The following is a 19375-nucleotide window of genomic DNA, read 5'->3' as shown; positions in this document are numbered from 1 at the left end:
AGGGGCTTAAAAATGGTTTCTGACTTCCGGTTAAGGCAACATTGTGGAATGCAGCAGTAGACAGTAGCTCCACACCAGTCGGCTGCAAAACTAAATAACACTCGAGATATTAATACTTCAGAGGTTGTGTTTCGTCACCATGAAAGGAGCAAAGACAAACAAAGGACAAAAAGGTGCACAGAAAGCAGGGAATATAACGCAACCGGCGTTACAACCCTTACTGGTCTCAGAGGACTCCGAGGTGGAAGAAAATGGCGACAAGATGCTGCTAGCTGACAAAACTCAAGCTAGTGACATACTTCAAGAATTAACATCTGTATCCAGAGACCTGCGGGAATTCAAACGCGAGATGCAAAAGAGAGACGTAATAGAAGAGTTAACTACATTCAAACAGGATATTAGCCAGAAGCTAGCCGAAACTGCCACTACTCTACAAGCCCAAGGTGAGGCTATCAGCGAAGCTGAAACGCACATATCAGATCTAGAGGCAAGCGGCCCGGTAGCTAAAGACGCTGCCCTCCTGTTGCTTCTTAACCCTCCTGTTATGTTACGGGTCAAATTGACCCGTTTTAAAGTTTGAAGATCTAGGGAAAATAGTTAAAAGTATTTTTTCAGTATGAAACTTCTTCTGCTTGCCTTAATTAGTGTAATCAACATATACATGAAAATGGTTCATCTCACATATTTGCAACCACCCCCTGCATGTTTATATCACATAGATACTGTTCGGGTCAATTTGACCCAGCAGTCAAACTGGAGGTAAAAGGGTGTCACAAATACCAGACTATTTCTTTATTTGCAACTGTGAGACATATTTCACCCCAATCACACACAGACACAGACACACACACACGCAAACACACACACACACACACACACACAAATTCCCCCATCCCCTCTTTTTCCCTATTCTCCCAACGAGAGTGTGAGAAACTGCAGGTGCGAGTGTGAGAAAGTGTAGTTGTGCTCATGAGCACTCTGCACAAAACTGCTGAAATCAGCACAAGAGAGGACCAGAAACCAAGCATGATCCTGGATTACAACGCCACCAAAGGGGGGTTGACAACTTGGACACAGTAACAGGGTCCTACAGCACCAAGCGAATGACTGTGCGCTGGCCATTGGTCATCTTTGATTACATGATCGATGTATCATCCTACAATGCGTTTGTCATCTGGACTGAGATCTTTCCTGAGTGGAATGTGTCAAAGCTGTACAAGAGGCGCATCTTTCATGAGGAGCTGGGGAAGGCGCTTGTGACACTGCACATCCAATGAAGGCAGCACCTGCCAAGGACCCCAACCGCTGCAGCCACAGTGAGGGAGATCCAGGAGAGGACCGCACCTAGTACACCAGTGCGTGAGGTAAGTAAGTGTGTGTGTGTGTACGTGTGTGCATTTGTGTGTATAAGTGTATGAGAGCGTGTTGTGTCTTGGGATCAGCAAAAAGTAGTAGCTGTCATCATAGTAAAGTAATCATGGTCCTCTTGTTTCTAGGTTGCTGGTGGGGGAAAATGAAGAGGAAGAGGTGCCAGGTCTGCAGGCCATCTGATGATGTCAAAACAAGCATGACCTGTGCGAAATGTGCAAAATTCATTTGCACAAAGCACAGTGTGATGACATGTCACTCATGTGCTGTGTAGATGTACAGACAGACAGACACCATACACACACACACACACTTTTTTCATATTGCTATTGCTTGTTATTTTGTTCATTCTGGTTCACAAACAGTGCATGTATGTAAAACAAAATTTAAATGTTATGTTTCAATGTTATGTAAAACTATTGTGTTTTATAGGTTGGTCTTTTAAAAGTTATAAAGTGGTGAAACATTAAAAAAAAGTTTGAACATGTATTTTTTTTATGAAACGCGAGTGAATTATCCTAATTGAACCATTACCTGTGAGAGGTAAGGAACACCATTGCACTAAATATTGATAGAATAGTTAGTAATGGAGTTAGTAATGAAATATTAACAATGCTTATTAGGATTTTTTGGGTTTTGGACATCTTTTGGATAATTAAACATGCACCCGGGAACATCATTGCTGTTCCTGACAAATGAAGGTAACAGGAGGGTTAATCAACACAGTAAGGAAAACTAACCGATTTAGAGAATAGATCCAGGAGAAACAACATACGGCTCTACGGGATAACAGAAAATACAGAAGGCACTTCAGTGGTGGATTTTGTCAACAATCTGCTCACCACCGAACTCACCCTGCCAGATGGCGTCAACTTAGAGATCCAGAGAGCACACAGAGCACTAGTTGCGAAACCCGACCCAAACTCTTCACCAAGGTCTGTTATCGTGAACTTTCTACGATTCGAAATCAAACAGATGGTGTTAAAGTCAGCATGGAAAAAGAAAGTGTGTGTGGGTGAAAAGCAGATTTTTTTTACCACGATTACTCAAACGAAGTAATGATTAGGCACCGAGCCTATAAAGAAATCAAGAAGGCTTTAAAAGAAAAAGAAATACAATTTCAGACCCCTCTCGCAAGAATCCGCATTCACTGGAGCAGTGGAACCCGGACCTACGAGAGCGTCCGGGAGGCGGCACTCACCCTGAGGGCACACGGGATAGAAGTGGAGACTCCGAGGGTCCTATCAGACATGAACATGGAGGAATGTAAACAGAAAGCGTTTCCATGGCAACGCGTAGCTTCCAGAGACGACGGAAACCAGACGGCAACACGTGTGAGGGAGAGGCTGCAGGAGTGAAGGTGAAGGAAATGATTGGTGTGAAAGACACACAAGGACACAACATGTAATGTTCCATTTTTAATCTATAATACATTTAGTTTTTAAGATGCAGGGTTTGCATTTTTTCTTTCTTTATTTTCTGCCTTCTTCTTACAGACCCTTCTAAAATATAGCCCTCTCTAACCTTACAAAACTGCTTGGCCACTACTAAATGTAAAGAATAATGCATCCGACTGGCTGGATTACATTTAGACTAATGTTGGACATGTCTAGGAGGAATGGAAGAGATCACTCCACCCCTGGGGGGGGAAGGAATAACCCCCTACCCACCAACAGGGACTCAAAAGGGAATAATGTTTTTCCTACCCACGGAAGAGACTGTTCTTGTTCATATTTCTGTTGGGAAATTGTTCTGTCCCTTTTGTTTTTGTTCTGAAGACCTAAATACAACTGCAACGATAATTGAAGGAAGTACAGTACATGGGGAGGTTTTAAGTTACTTTACTCCGTCAGGCAAATAGTGAAAATAATTACTCTGAATGTTAATGGGAGGATCAAAATTTTAACTAAATTACAGAGAGAGAAAACAGATATAGCTTTCCTACAGGAGAAACATCTCACAGAAATAGAACACAATAAACTTAAGGGGAAAGGTTTTAAGCATGTATTCTCATCCCCGAATACATCAAAACACAACAGAGGTGTGTCCATTTTGATTTCAGTGAATATTGTTTATGAACATCTAACACAAATAACAAACAAGGAAGGTACATTTAATTTGATTAAGGGCAAGATTGATGGTGTTTTAACAACTTTGTATAATGTATATCAGCAGTCCTCAATAGCGGCCCCGGGCCGCATCCGGCCCGCCGGCCTCCTGTTTGTGGCCCCCGAACTGTTCTTCCTTCACCATGTGTTTTAGTTGGGTAAGCACGTGTACGCAGGGACTTGTCTCCATGCTAACGATACACAGACAGCTGGGTCACTCACCGTTGCGAGCACAACTTTTAACTTTCACTTTTGTTTTCGGAGCAGTTCACGTATTCATCGGCAACTAAGAGCATTAGGAACTTAAAATTTGCATTCATTCTCCCTCCAACCAGGACAACACCCATGGATCCAACAGTGCAGCGGTAACAAATACTTAGCCTTACGTAGTTTAACATGTTTCAGATAGTCTCATAATTTATTTTCACAACAAATGTAACGGACGGGGAGTTTCTCCCGGCAAACACCCTTTCACTCATGGTGCCAAAATTTTTATGATCCTTGTTAAAACTCAACACCATTTAATCACAGAACAAATGACGTGAATTAACCCACAACCATCTTACATATCATCTTATTCACAAACACATTCATGAACCATAATTACACCTACACCAACAGAATACCCAAGAGTCATTGCGCCACAGTCCACAAGGTGCGTTACAATATGCCAGGAAAAACTGTGATGAAGATTTCCAATTTGAAACAGCATTATGAGACGAGGCATAGGAATTTTGAAGAGACATTTCCTCTAAATCTAAAATCTTTGTGGCCCTTTAAGATTTGTATTTGAGTACCCCTGATGTATATGCACCACTAGGGTCAGGGTGGGAATTCTATCAACAAATATTTGACAAAATAATGATGGAATCAGAGGGAATAACAATTTGTGGAGGAAACTTCAATTTAATTTTAAACACAAATATGGACTCCTCTGGCACAAGAATTTACAAACCCAAGAATATTGCTAAAAAAAACACGCACCTTAATGGCAGAATTAGATATAGTTGATGTATGGAGAGAAAATAACTTGACAACTAAGGATTATACTTACTTCTCCTCCCCACACTCGACATACTCAAGAATCGACTATTTCCTGATGTTTAAGAAGGAAAAACAGAGGGTTGAAAAATGCCACATAGGATGTATGGATATATCAGACCACTGCCCAGTGTATATGTCACTAAACCGCGTTACGTAAAGCGGCCATGATTTGCATAAACCTCGCCCTGCTGCGGAAGTGGTATAAATAAATTCAGCGCATTAGCCTCGGTGGTTTTTCCGCTCGCTCATCAGTCTTGGATAGCATCTCTTACATAGTTTGCAGCTAGCTAACCAGTCAACCAGTCAGCTAAACAGTCATGTCTCCTCCACATCGCTCATGCATCTTTCCTGGATGCCACAGTGTGCAGAGTAACGGCGCCGTTAGCTTATTTAAGTTTCCTAAGGAGGACAACATAAGGAAACGGTGGATCGATTTTGTCAAGAGGAGCTACTGCGGAGAGTTAAAAATCAAAACCAACACCCGTCTCTGCAGTGTCCAATTTACCCCAGATAGTTACAGCCACTGTCACCAGGTAAAGTCTGGATATCTGAAGAGTTCGTTGATGCTGGTCAGTGGGGCTGAACCGACCCTCTCCGTCCCTGGCTTACATCCTCCCATCCCGCCGACAGCGCATGCTCTCATCTCTGCCGCCGGCATTATGTGCCCGCCTGCGACCATCCCGCCGACAACAGGTGCTCTCATCCAGCATTACGTGCCTGCCAGAGAGTGTAAGTAGAGTTTAGATTCTCTGCCCCAGCCCGACCCTGACCCGGGCCGATATTTCCCGTCAATATCCTCGGGCCGGGCCGGGCCGTGCCGGCCCTTGATCAAGCATTTGTGTGTGTGTGTTTTTTTTTAATAACTCAAAATAATGACTGTATTTCCAGCTACAAAAGGTGTAGATAACAGCAGATAACAGTTTATTCCATAAAGGACCCTGTGACTAAACATACACACCATGACATTGATAATATTAAAAGTTGCTTTAAACTTTTTTATGAAAAACTATACACTCAACTACAGGTAGATAACGACAGCAAAATGGATGATTTTTTGAAATCAGTGAATCTGCCAGTCCTTTCTGAAACTCAAAATAATACATTAATGTCAGCGATAACAACAGAAGAAGTCAAAAACGCCATAACAAGACAGAAAACAAATAGATCCCCAGGTCCTGATGGATACACAGCACAATGGTACAAAACTCTAAGAGATGTATTGACACCTATTTTAGTGAAAACATTTAATTGGGTTTTGCAGACAAAAGAGACTCCAATTTCCTGGAGGGAAGCGATAATATCGGTTATTCCAAAACCAGGAAAGGATAAATCAGAATGCACTAATTACAGGCCAATTAGTGTACTAAACCTAGATAACAAGTTGTTCACTTCTATCTTTGCTAAAAGATTTGACAAGATTCTGCCACAGATCATACATTTGGATCAAACAGAGTTCATTCAAAGTAGACAAACCCAAGACAATATAAGACGTACACTACAGATTAACAGAAATACCACCCAAAACAATCTCCAGGCTATGATAGTGAGCTTAGATGCGGAAAAAGCCTTTGATTCTGTGAGATGGACCTTCCTATTCAAGGTAATGGAAAAATGTGGCTTTAATGAGACAATAATACAAACAATAGAAACACTATACAAAAACCCATCAGCACGGCTGAAGATTAATGGAGAACTCTCAGAATCATTTATACTTGAACAATCAACGAGACAAGGTTGCCCACTGAGCCCTCTTCTCTTTGCTATTTTTATTGAGCCTTTAGCTCAAGGAATAAGACAAAATGAAGCAATTGAGGGGATAAAAATGGTAGATGATCAGAAACTGGCGTTATTTACAGACGACGTATTAGTATATCTATGTAATCCAACACGATCCTTGCCAGCATTAATGACATGTTTAAATGAATATGGCTCTTTCTCAGGTTATAAATTAAATGTTCAAAAACACAGATTCTTAGGTTTGATTACAATCCTCCTACTGATCTCCGTCAGGAATATCAGCTAAACTGGAATGTAAAATCTATAAAATATCTAGGAATTCATATACCTAAAGATCTGTCAAGAATAGCAGAAATCAATTATAAACCCCTTATTAAGGAAATTAAGGAGATATTCACAGGTGGAGCCTGATACCATATCTAAGCCTCAGCCCACGTATTGAATCCATTAAGATGAACATTCCGCAAAAGGTTTTATACATTTTTCAGTCATTACCCTTAGAAGCACCAGAAAAACAATTGCAAGAATGGGACAGATTAATTTCTAGATACATATGGGCTGGAAAAAAACCTAGGATACGATATAAGATACTCCAGCTATCAAAAGAAAAAGGAGGACTAGCTCTTCCTATTCTAAAAGACTATTACAAGGCAGCCCAACTTAGGCCTTTAATAGGCTGGTGTACTCCTAGTTACAAGATGGAAAAATATTGAACAATGGGAAAAGTATTTCCAGTCACTGCGTTGATTGGAGATCCATTACTACAAAAACACCTTACTGATCAAGATAATCCACGGATCACTAATTCATTAAAGCTTTTGAGTGATGTATTGAAACAGTTCAATTTAAAAAAGACATTTGAAATCTTGAAATGGTTTGCTTATGACCCACAATTTACACCTAGTCGATTCAAGGAATGGACCTCCTTAGGGCTTACAACATACTATTCACTAGTAAGTAATCTCATCTCTCTTAAACATCCAAGATTACCATAGTTCGCCCAATGACTCCTTCGTGTCTCCCAGCCCACCTCCTTACGCAGCAAAGAGAGGACGAGGAAATTCCGGAACAGAAAGTCGCTGTCGCTGCAGTTCACCAACTCTTTCGCCCTCGAGAGACGAAGTCTCTTGCCATCATTCCGACAACACCAGCAGAACAACTCGCCAGTCGCAGTGTCACCACGCTCCGGTGAGATCCCCCGACTGGCCTTCATCTTAAAAAATAACCAATTGGACAGTAGCAACTCTCCAGAAAACTTGAAAAGACAAAGGAATTCTGTTTCACCGAACGGACATAAAGTCAAACTTTTCTCCACACACATTTTGGCTTGTTCCGTCAACACCAGCGCTCTTCTGGGTGACATCATCACTCGCACCCCAACACGACGTGACGTCAACGCTCCTGTTAAAGGGACAGTACAATCAAATACTACAGTGCAAAGACAACAGAAAGCTCAAAGACAACAGAAAGAGCAGCAGCCAAAGGAGAGACATAGATCCTCAGCCAGATTGAATGACTCTAGAGTTCTGCTACCACCTCTCGTCATCACTCCACTCCAGAGAGAGCGCACAGATGGATTTCAGGACCCTCCAACTCCAATCAGGATTTTCATCATCGGCACAAGCAGCCTACAACATCAAGGGCAAATGTCATGGCGCCCACTGCCATCCAGTTCCAGCCATCACAATAGCCAATCTTTGCGGGGGCTCGTGGCACCGGGATGCCAGCGTCCTTTACTTCCTGTTTCCAACAACCACAGCAGATAGCTTCAACCAGGGCTCATGGCACCGGGATACCAGCGCGTTCGTTTTATCGTTTTATCCACAGCTAATCACACTGAGCCACACCAAAACCGAACAAGAGCTTCAGCCTTCTCCCACCTGTCATCGGCAGCTCCACCAGCACCTATACCTCCAAAACAGGCATCATCTGCCCCTTCTGTTATCTTTCCTGTAACCAACGGCATAGATAAGAAAGGCAGGCTCGCCATGCACCAAGGACGTTGTTCGATTTGCAACAACTTCAACAGTACTGGATGCACCATGTCCCAGTGCCGCTTCCTCCATGACTGCTCCTTCTGCGGCGGGGGCCACGCCCGCCCTGCATGCCTACCTCGCTGAAGCTAGTTTCATATAAAGAACTTGAGGAAGGTTTTCACCCCGGACTTTCCACACAACCATCCATCTCTTTCGAAACCAAAAATCTTCAGTTGGCCATAACCGAGCCGGAGTCAGTCAACCGCCCAATCGCTAAGAAAGTTAAGGAAGGTTTTGTGATCCGACCGTTCGCCCGTTCTCCGTTTCCTAACTTCCGCATCAGCCCCCTCGGTATCGCAACCAGGAAATACTCCGGAAAGAAGCACATCATCATCGATCTTTCAGCACCCCACAGCAGTGTCATCCCCAAGCAATAGCTTGATCCCAAGTGAGGACTTCTCCCTTCACTATGCCACCATCAACCATGCCATTGCCCTTATCAAACTCGCCAGGAAAGGGTCGTGGCTGAGTCTGCTGGCGTGGTGCATATTACTTCGCCGTGAGGCTCACCTTTGGTTGCAAAACAGCCTAAAGTCTTCGACACCCTATCTGAAGCCCTCTGCTGAATCCTGTCAACAACCATGGGATTCAATTCCTCGTCCTGTCTCTTTTCTCATCATTTCCCCCCCTCATTTCCACCCGCTTCCAGCCTGGTTACCCTGACTTCAGTCTTCTCCGACTTTGGGGTTCAATTGTCCGCAGAGAAAATGGAGGGCCCCTCCACATCCCTCGAGTTTCTTGGAATCACTCTCGACACAAACAAGTTTCAGGCTTCACTCCCGGTCGGAAAGCTCAACCGAATCAGCCATCTTATCTCCAATTTCCTCTGCGCCCCGTGCTCCACCAAACGTCAACCTCTGTCCCTTCTGGGCCACCTCAACTTCGCCTTACGCATCATCCCCCAAGGGCGAGCCTTTATGTCTCACCTACTATCCATCGCTTCTTCCGTCCTATCACTCTTGACCTCCATCTCTCTGGATAGCTCGAGCCGTGCAAAAATCCATCCGTGACTCAACCTTTTCACCAATTGGAACGGAATCACTTTTCTTTTTGCGACGACCAACCGACTCACCCGCATGACATCCATCTGTTCATCGATGCTCCTTCTGCTGGTTTTGGGGGTTTCTACAATGGAAGATGGTTTGCACCAGAATGGCCCCCTGGAGCTCGCAAATGAATGCCAGAAGTTCAGATGCTTGGCACCTAACGCAGATACCTTCCTGACGCCCGTTCCTCCATATTCAGCACTGACATTTAACTTGTAAATCCTGTGCTAATAGCCCTGATAGGCGACTCCCAGAGCTCCATCATCAATAGTCTACAGTGTTTCCCCTAGAATTTTTTTCAGGGCTGGTGGTACCCACCAAAAAAACCCTAAACAGACGAGACGCGAAATACAGCAATAACAAACATTTACATTAAAAATCATTGTAGGCCTATATTGCTGAATGATATCACTTAAATGAAATCATTAGGCTTAATCTAACCTTTAATCAAAGTTGCATGGGCCTGAAAGGCTGCAGCGTGGTGGTCTGAACCCATATGAGCATCAAGCACATCTTTTCTGTACATTGCAGAAGGGATCTCAATGAAAACCCTCTGGGATGGTCCTCTTTTAACGGGCTGTATATGCTGAAGGCATGAGCGACAAAACATCCCTACACATAATTGAGATTCTACGGTTATAAATATTTTTTTTAACAAACACATAAGTTTTTATTCATTTTATTATAACAGAGTTACATACTTTTGACAATGCCTGGGAAAACTAGCCTATTGTCTGTGTTATTTTCATCATTATTGCTTACCAAAAAAAAAAAGAGAGAGAGAAGCTCCTCAATCAGAACAAAAATATAAGATAAACAACAAATTGTAAACTCACCATGGGGAGTGTGTGGTACAACCAAGGGCTGTAGTTATGGTTATTAAGCCATTCGGGATCCCAGGCAGATGTTCTGTGTTTAGCTGTATTATTTTTTTTTTGCTGGGTCAACGTTACCAGTCGGCCCGGGCCCGCGGTCACCCTTTGGACGGGGGTCGGCAGTCAGACCGGCGTCACCTGTCGGACAAGGGTCGGCAGTAACCGATGTCAGGGGCAGTAACGGTCCTCGAGCAGCCCCCCTCTCCACTGCAATCTGCCCCCCTTTCTTCCGTCTCACCTGCACGTGTCATTTTTTCTGGAGTTGCCTCTGTTACTCTCCCTTCATCTATTTTCCTTGGCTCCAGAGTCTGGCAGAAGAATTTCTTTATATTAAGTTGTCTGTCACCCGCGATATTTTTTCTTTTCTTCGGCGGCGCCATAGTTGGTTAGCTAACAAACCTTAAACATCCCAGAATATATGCCCGCGCTCTCAGCAGCGGTACTCGCATCGTTACTAGGCAACAAAGCAGGTTGACTCGCGTTGCGCTGCACAGAGGCGCTCCTAATGTAAATGATTATTGATTTATGAATGAATTGATAGGTGGCTTATTGATTTTTTTTGGGCCTGGCGGCCCGCCAGGCCTGTGCATTGGTAGGGGAAACACTGGTCTATCGCCCTCAACCCTCTCTTCCTACTGGACAGCTTGGAAAAGCTTCCATTACTTCACGACCAATATGACATAACCTTTCCATCGATCGATCTCATCACCTTGACGTCTTTCATTACTTACGCCCATTCCATCATGTAAATTAAAACACACACCATCAAAGCTTAACTTAGCCGTATCGGCTTCTTTGTTTCAAGTTTGATAACTTCCCTTTTTAAAGGACTATGTCAAGAGCCAGCTAAAAGCCTTGCTGTCTTCCTCTTACTGCTGACTTGCTGTTAATCTCCCTCCACACCATCCGTTCCGGGTACAGCACCCCTCAAGTTGCCCGAACCCTGGAACCATGTTCTTGCTTGCTTCTTCAGATTCCTCAGATGCTCCGAATTCACCACCTCAACCATTCACTTCGACTCAAGCTGCCATGCACGCATTTCAGACTTGTCTCGCTTTTCAAACAACACCATGGTATTCTATGTAAAACGAACTAAAATAAATCGATTTGGTCTGCCTACACCCGTCATCTACGCCAAGGTCCAATCACCGCTGAATACTTTTAAAACCCTTGCTAACTTCTCGCAATTCCGCAAATCTCAGTGCATAACAATGACAGATCCTCTCTTCATCTCTGAATCCAGACAAGTGGCTACTCGATTCTGGTTCCACCATCACTTTCGCCACATGCTCTCATTGTCTGGTATTTTACGCGTTAACTACTCCAGACACTCCTTCAGGATCGGAGCAGCCACTTCAGCCTCCCACAATGGCAACCCAGAACACTTCATGCGACTCATGGGCCGCTGGTCCTCCCAAAAGTATCACCGCTACATCCGTTCAGAACTCAAAGATCTCAGATACGCACAGTCTCATCTCAAATGATTGGAGGTTTTTGGGGGTCCATTGCTGCCCGGGTGCAGTGGCGGATTCTCTACAGAGCTTCCCCACAACGCACTCGAAGAACTCGAAGAACCAACGTTTTGTTCCTAATAAATTGTTTAAATGCATCTTGTTGAGGGTGTGGTCCTTGCTAGTGAATTCTCTGTTAATTACACACGCTGGAGATGCTCAGCTCTGTGTGAATGACCAACTGCAGAGAATTGATGCGGCGATAATGCTGCATCTCTGTGTGAAAAGGGCTACTGTCATGGAGGTGCAAAGAGGAGGCGGGGTACTCCTGGGGTGATCTGGTCCCCTTTTCAGAGGGATGGGCACTGATTAAGGTGTCATGCATCAGAGACTGGCAACAGTGTGAAGAATATCTTCTGGGGGATAAATTACCTGCGACCTCACTGTCTGTTTCTGGAAGATGGAAAGTCATGATTCAGTTCACTGCATGAAAAGTTGGATTTTCATCAGTATGTGGCACTGTAGATTGACGTGGATTTTCAGGTTTGCGACTGCACGCAGCAATTTGCAGGCAACACCGAAAACTGCAGTGAATTGACGGAAATTGATGTGGGCCTTGCTTGGCAGTTGTCCCCCCTTGACCCCCCTCCTCCTGATTGTAGGGGAGGCTTTAACATGTAAATGAAAATGCTGTGAGCTATACAAATGCACATCAGGGTAGCAGGGGGAGTTTTACCCCAGGTGACATTTTTCTAAAAGGTATTAACTTCATTTTAAGAAAATCTCTGGTATAAATAGATGAGGCTCAGTATAGCCTAACTATAGACCCTTAAATTTTAGCTTGAATTGATTTATTTAATGAAGGATTAATTACTGTGTATGTCATTAGCAATGGCCAATATTATGTAAAAAATATAATTTATTCTTTTTTCTCTCTCTCTCTCCTGGGAACAAGTTAAAGATAAAACACCAGTTGTTAAGAAGTTCAAATTTGCATGAAATATTTTAAGATAACTAAGATCTTAAAATGTATAAATATTTCTATTTAAAATGTGTGACTTTAAAACGTAATTTCATGGGTTCTGAATGTTTTAAAAGAAGTTGAAAAGTAATTCTTATTATGTGTCAGAGTTCATGACCTTTAAGAGATTTTACACTTCCAGGTAGACCGGTGCGTGAGTGACGACGAAGAAGGAGCTGAGAGTTAATGGCGTCGAGCAGCTGACAGTGGACTGTGTGTGTCGTCAGTGTCGTGTTTTATCACTAGCTAGGCTAGCGGCACGGCCATTGTCGAGAGGAGGCATGCGCTGACAGGAGGAGCTTTGCCGGTGTTTCGGATTAACAAGCGTCTATGTTAACTGGCGACCGTGAGCCGAATGCGTCTGTGGTCGCCGTAGCTACAACAGATGTTGAAACCGGGAAGAGAAGACGTAGCTGTCCTCTGATATGCCTCTTTGTTCAGGTTTTCTCTGTGCAAAACATACCTGATACGTGTTTGGGCTCCTGTTTGATTAAACGTGTCTAACCCTCTGTCGCTGTATCAAAGTTGCTGGTTGTTACGGAGGACGTTGTAAACAGGAAAAGGGAGAGTTGCTCTTCCTGTGAATGTGTATCTCTAATAAACCTTTATTAAAAACACGTACTCGTGTCTTCTCCCTGTTTGATGAGTAAACATGCATCACATAGAGCAGGGGTTCTCAACCTTTTGCAAGCTGGGCCCCCCCAAAGCTGGTTCATTGCAGTCGGGGCCCCCCCTCCCCCTCTACTACCCCCGCCCCTCCTCCACACACACACACACGCACACGTGCGTGCGCCGTCAGGGGCCCATGAAGGAAGAAGAAGAAAAATCAAAACAAAAACAGCTGTCCAGAATTGCCACAGGCCCTGTTTTTGTGAATGAAACATCTGGGGGCGGGTCGGTAAGGTGACGCTGAGTGGCCTTGATGCGTGTCAGTCATGATGAGTTGCGTCTCGTCACCTCTCTGCTGTGTCTGCAGCTGAGCACTGTGCTGCACGTCTCTCTCCCCGGGCCGGGAGAGTTATTATACCGTGAAATACCAAATAATAGTCGGGGCATTTATTTGTTTCAATCACTGAACAGACCAGGCATTTATTTGGGACAGGCATTTAATTCCTTCCTCTCACAAATCCGGAATGAAAATGTCACAAACTTCGCCAGCTTCTCGGTGAATTCTCTGGCATCCTTCTGCAAGTGAAGTTGTTGCAGCGGAGGAAACGATTCAGCCAACCCGCACTCGCTGCAAACTCCTCATCTCTGCTGTCACTCACGGTGGCGGACATTTATTTTGCCCTGATCATTTTGCGGGACACTCTCTCGTGGCGTGCCGTTTGCTGATAACTCATCCAAGCATGTTTATCTCAGGCTCCTCGCTAGCCTCCTTCCTCCCTCCAGCAGGCAGCCTGGCCCTGCTGCTGTCCTCCTCGGACAGACGCTGAAGCTCAGTTTGATTTTTTCGCCAATCTCTCACTCTCTTGGGGCCGACAGAGAAACGTCTAGCTGCTTCTCCCGAGTTTTCCTCTGAATATATCACGACAGAAAGTTTGAATTTCAAGTCGTACTTTTTATTGTTTTGCTGCACCGGAGCCATGGCAATCATCAGTGTGATATTGACTGACAGAAAGCAGCACACTGCGTGAAAAAAGCGAAGAAGAAAAACGTGCAGTGTCAGTGGACACCTCTTCTTCCTTAATTAAAAAAAAAAAATAAAAAATTAGACCCGACATTTATTTGGAACCGGCGGTTATTTACCAAAATATACATCTGGGACCCTGCGGTTAATTGAAACCCAGCTATTATTATTATTATTTCCCCTACGACATCACTGGCCCTCCTGATCAGTTTGTTTAGTCTGTTGTTATCTGCGACCTTCAGCCCACTGCCCCAGCGTGTGACAGCGAAGAAGATCGCACTGGCCACAACAGACTCATAGAACATCCTCAGCATCGTCCGGCAGATGTTAAAGGGCCTCCTTAGGAAAAAGAGTCGGCTTTGGCCCTTTTTGTAGACCACCTCAGTGTTTCTAGTCCAGCCAACTTATTATTAAAGTACACCCTCAGGTACTTGTATTCCTCAACAGTGTCCACAGGGACCCCCTGGATGGAAACAGGGGTCACTGGAGTTTTTGCCCTCCTCAGATCGACTATGAGTTCCTTTGTCTTCGTCACGTTAAGCTGCAGATGATTCAGTTCACTCCAAGTGACAAAGTTGTCCACAACAGTCCTGTATTCATTCTCATCACCCTCAATGCAGCCAACTATTGCTGAGTCATCAGAAAACTTCTGAAGGTGGCAGGACTCAATAGTTGAAATCTGAGGTGAAGAGGAAGGGAGAGAAGACAGTCCCCCTGTGGGGCCCCAGTGTTGCTGACCACCCTGTCAGACACACAGTTCTGTAGGCGTACGTGCTGTGGTCTGCCCATCAGGTAATCAACAATCCAGGACACAATGGGGGCCTCAACCTGCATCGCAGCCATCTTCTCGCCCAGTAGAGCCGGACGGATGGTGTTGAAAGCACTGGAGAAGTCAAAGAACATGACTCTCACAGTGCTCATGATGATGACTCTTCATGATGTGGGACGTCAGGGCCACCGGTCTGTAGTCCTGAGGGCCGCTTGGACGCGGCGTCTTTGGCACAGGAACGAGGCAGGACATCTTCCACAGCACAGGGACCCTCTGGAGGTGCAAGCTCAGGCTGAATACTTGACTGAGTACTCCACACAGCTGGGGGGCACAGGCTTTAAGCACCCTGGGATGAACACCGTCAGGGCCTGCAGCTTTGACGGAGTGGAGTCACGTCAGCTGTCTTCTCACCAGGTCAGGCATGAAGAACACTGTAGAGTTGACAGTTGGCGGAGGGGTGAGGTCCTCAGGTTATGGAGGACATGATGTAGAGCAGGGGGGAGGGGTGGAGTAGGTGGGTGTGAATTGAGGTGGTGGGGGCAGACAAGGGGTCTGTAAAGGCAGGAACACTCCGGCCCAACCGCTGGACGTATGAAGCGTTTGGGGAGACTTGGACGAGGTTGGGAACAAATCTGCACATAGCAGGGGAACAAATCTGTTCCCGACCACAGCTGCGTCGGAAGCTTTTGGAGCTGTGTGGATTTTGTCTTCTCCAATTAAACATGCGAAGTCTGAAGAGGTTGGCTGTCGGCCATCTGAGCCATTGGATTCTCTGATTGGTGGTGTGCTAGCATATCAGCGCGGTGTTTGTGGGAGGGGCGGAATACTGTGTGCACTTTGTTTTTCTGCGCACTCCATTCCGTCATTCCCTGTTTTTAATGTTTTGGAGTACTGGCACGAGACTAGCTGTTATGTCCGTTCAGGACGAATTAACCTGTGTATGTTTGGTAATGCCTCGCTGCATAGTTAGTATGCAGCTGTTTTCATTTTGATTGAGAGTAAAGAGAATTGCGTGCATAAAGCTCTCTTCCAGAGTCCTTTTTATACAGAACACTATCACCACCCGCTTATTGCATCTCGCGCATGCGCAGAACGTACACACTACTGTGGAGCTGGCAGCACGTCGAAGCGGTGTGTTCAATGCAACTTTTCTGCAGAACTGGTCAGACAACAGGCAACAGAGTGGTCGGATAAAGGCCGTTGGACGTTGGTTTCAGTCTGGGCGGTGTGTGGAGTCCTTAAGGTGGAGGAGTAGGGGGAGGTAAAGTGGTAGTTGTTGTTGGGCAGCCAGCAGCAGAGTCTTGTGGGAGAGGGGCCGCAGTATCAAACCTATTGAAAAATAGGTTCAGTTCATTGGCCCGGTCCACACGAGCCTCCAACCCCATGCCACCAGTCTTCTGGAACCCGGTGATGGTTCTCATGCCACTCCACACATCCCTCATGTTGTTTTGCTTGAGTTTATCCTCCAGCTTACTCCTATAATTGTCTTTAGCCCCCCTGATTTTAAGTTTTAGTACCCCCTGTACTCTCCTCACCTCATCACGGTTGCCATCTCTGAACGCCCTCTTCTTCTCATTCAGAACGACCTTAATGTCTTTAGTGATCCAAGAGGTTTATTATTAGTATAACAGGTTACAGTCCGAGCAGGGACACTGCAGTCCACACAGAAGTTTATGTAGTCCGTGATGCATTCTTGGAGCCCATCAATGTCCTCCCCGTGGGGCTTACAGAGTGCAGGCCAGTCGGTTACTTCAAAGCAGCCCTGCAGTGCCTCATAAGTGTCCTCCGACCACCTCCTTACAGTCCTTGTGGTCGTAGGCTTCCTCTTCACGAGAGGCACATAGCAGGGTTGTAGGTGAACCAGGTTGTGATCTGACCTGCCCAGAGGAGGGAGGACAGCTCACGTAATGTCTGAAAGTCGGCAGAACTCTATCCATGGTGACATGGTTAAAGTCTCCTGATATGATAATGAGGGCACTGGGGTGTTGAGTTTGAAGTTTGGAGATGGTGGTGTGTATGGTGCTGCAGGCAGATGTTAGGTTTGCAGAGGGAGGGATGTACAGAGCAATGATGATGACATGCGGGATCTCTCTAGGCAGATGGTATGGACGTAGTCCAACAACCAGCAGTTCAGCGTCCGGGCTACAGAGCTGTTCTTTAATTGTGATGTGACCAGGATTACACCATCTGCTATTCACTAGAACGGCAAGCCCCCCGCCTTTCCACTTACCGCTCTCGGTACCATCCAGGTTGGCCCAGACGGTGTGGAAGCCATCCACGGAGACATTCTGATCCGTAATGTCCCTGTGCAGCCACGTCTCAGTGAAACACATCAGACTGCAGTCCCAGTACTCCGTGTGGCTCTGCGTTAGCGCCGTTAGCTTGTCCATTTTGTTGCTAAGGGACCGTACATTTCCCATAACAACAGAGGGGAGACACGGTTAAATCTTCTCCTCTCCATAAGCCCGTCCCCTCTCAACCCTCCTCTCATCCCCTGACGTTGCTTCCCTACTCTGCATCCTAGGTGTGTTTTTCTCCAGAGTTCAGGTGGTATATCAGCTGGTCTGGTCACAATGCCAGCCGGCATTAGCGCGATCAGCTGTTCTCCGGAGTAAACAAAAACAGCTTGTCCCGGTGAGGCATTGTTAATAACAACCAGAAGAAAAACAACCTCGTTAGAGAGGGCAGGACTTACAGAGTTACAGTGAAGAAACAAGAACAAACAAAAGAGAAAAAAAAGTAAAAAAAAAAGCTCAAAGGCTGGAGCAACGTAAGAGGCAGCATGCAGCTTTATACGCATGCGCCAAGTAGTTAAGTGAAAATGTATTTAAGGAACTGTTCAAAGTCGGTAGGCTCAAGGATGATGTGGACGAGATGACGGGGGATGCAGGCAGGCAGGCAGGCAGGCAGGGAAGGAGGGTTGAGTAGAGGCGGCATGGAGGAACTCAGGTGAACAGATGAGCAGAAAGCAGAGCAGAACCTCACTGGAGATCACTGTAGAAGGCAACAAAGAGAAGGGCATGAGCACAAAGGCCAAAACACGCAAAACACAAAGTAGCAGCACCATGAAGTCATCATATTGGATGCAACGATCTAGCGCCAAAGTGGTGGAAAGACCAGGTAGATAAAGCTACTGGATGACGAGTTGGTCCTCCTCAGCCTGCCACAGCAGCACCGTGACAGGTTGACCAATGTTTTTTTCAGGGCCGATACAGATGCTGATTATTAGTTAACAGGGAGACCAACAACAGAGATTTGGAACCGATGTGCATTTACAGTAAAAGGCATAAATGAACATTTTAAAAATGTAAAAATTCAGAATTTGATACAATGCCTATAAAAAGTATTAACCATCTAATTGTTGGGATCCACAGATAAAGTCTTTCATGGTGGATTAAAAATGGACTCTAAACTGAACTAAGTTGCCCAGAATCCCCAGTCTTCACACCAAGGTGCAAATTCAGCTTTGAGCTTCTATTGGTCAAAGTGAGCAAGAACAGCATTGTTCAATTCTCTCAAGGACTCCAAAATCCTTCGACCATTATTAGCTGTTATAGTTATATTGGTTGTAGTCATTAAGTTAATTATCAATCCGAGTAACAAAATGTCAGTTTAGTACCATTTTATGGGACTAATTTGGTGAATTTGCTATCTTCTCCCTGCTTCAAGGGTGGGTAATTAATAATCAATCAATCATCCCTGATAATCATTAATTATTATTGATAGCCAAACCTAACCTAAAGCTCTCTATTAATGTTGCATCAAGCACAACATATTGTACCCTGAATGAGGCAGTGTACTGTCTGCAATCATTCAAATAAATGTGCAATATTAATTTTAGAATAATCTGAACAGTGCTTAAATTTGAGATTCACATCTTGAACCTCTAAGCTTATAGTCTTTGCAATCAACCCCACTAGTCTATGACAGGAGTAGGCATTGATTTGTACTTACAAACAATTGCAGTGTGGTGAGAATTGATTTATCAATCAAATTTTTAACCCATTTATTTAACCAAAATCTTTTAGATTATAAACTACCACTTTGAGCCATTTGCTATTGCTGCTATCTATTCAGATTGAAAGAGCTCTGTAGAAACTGTAAGAATTCCAGTTCAGCATTTGAATATCCTGTATTGGTTGCATTCTAGTTAAGTTGTCATAATTTGATCATAATTTAAGTGTTCCTTGTGTTAATCATAGTGTGCCACCAGCCCTATAATGCAAAGAAGTTTGTATGTGGCTGGTACTGCCTTGCGTTATAGCCTGAGTAAGAAGTAGAGCTGAAGAT

General features: G+C 44.8%; 1 protein-coding gene across 2 annotated transcripts in view; it reads left to right on the top strand.

Moving 5' to 3' along the window:
• pde1ca (phosphodiesterase 1C, calmodulin-dependent a) overlaps positions 1 to 19375 on the top strand; it is a 227500-nt gene that overhangs the window by 72021 nt on the left and 136104 nt on the right. The window lies entirely within an intron of this gene.

The sequence above is a fragment of the Sparus aurata genome, chromosome 19 (assembly GCF_900880675.1).
Source record: "Sparus aurata chromosome 19, fSpaAur1.1, whole genome shotgun sequence".
Lineage (NCBI taxonomy): Eukaryota > Metazoa > Chordata > Actinopteri > Spariformes > Sparidae > Sparus > Sparus aurata.
Note: the sequence above shows the minus strand (reverse complement) of the source record. Positions and strands in the feature narration are given on the sequence as shown.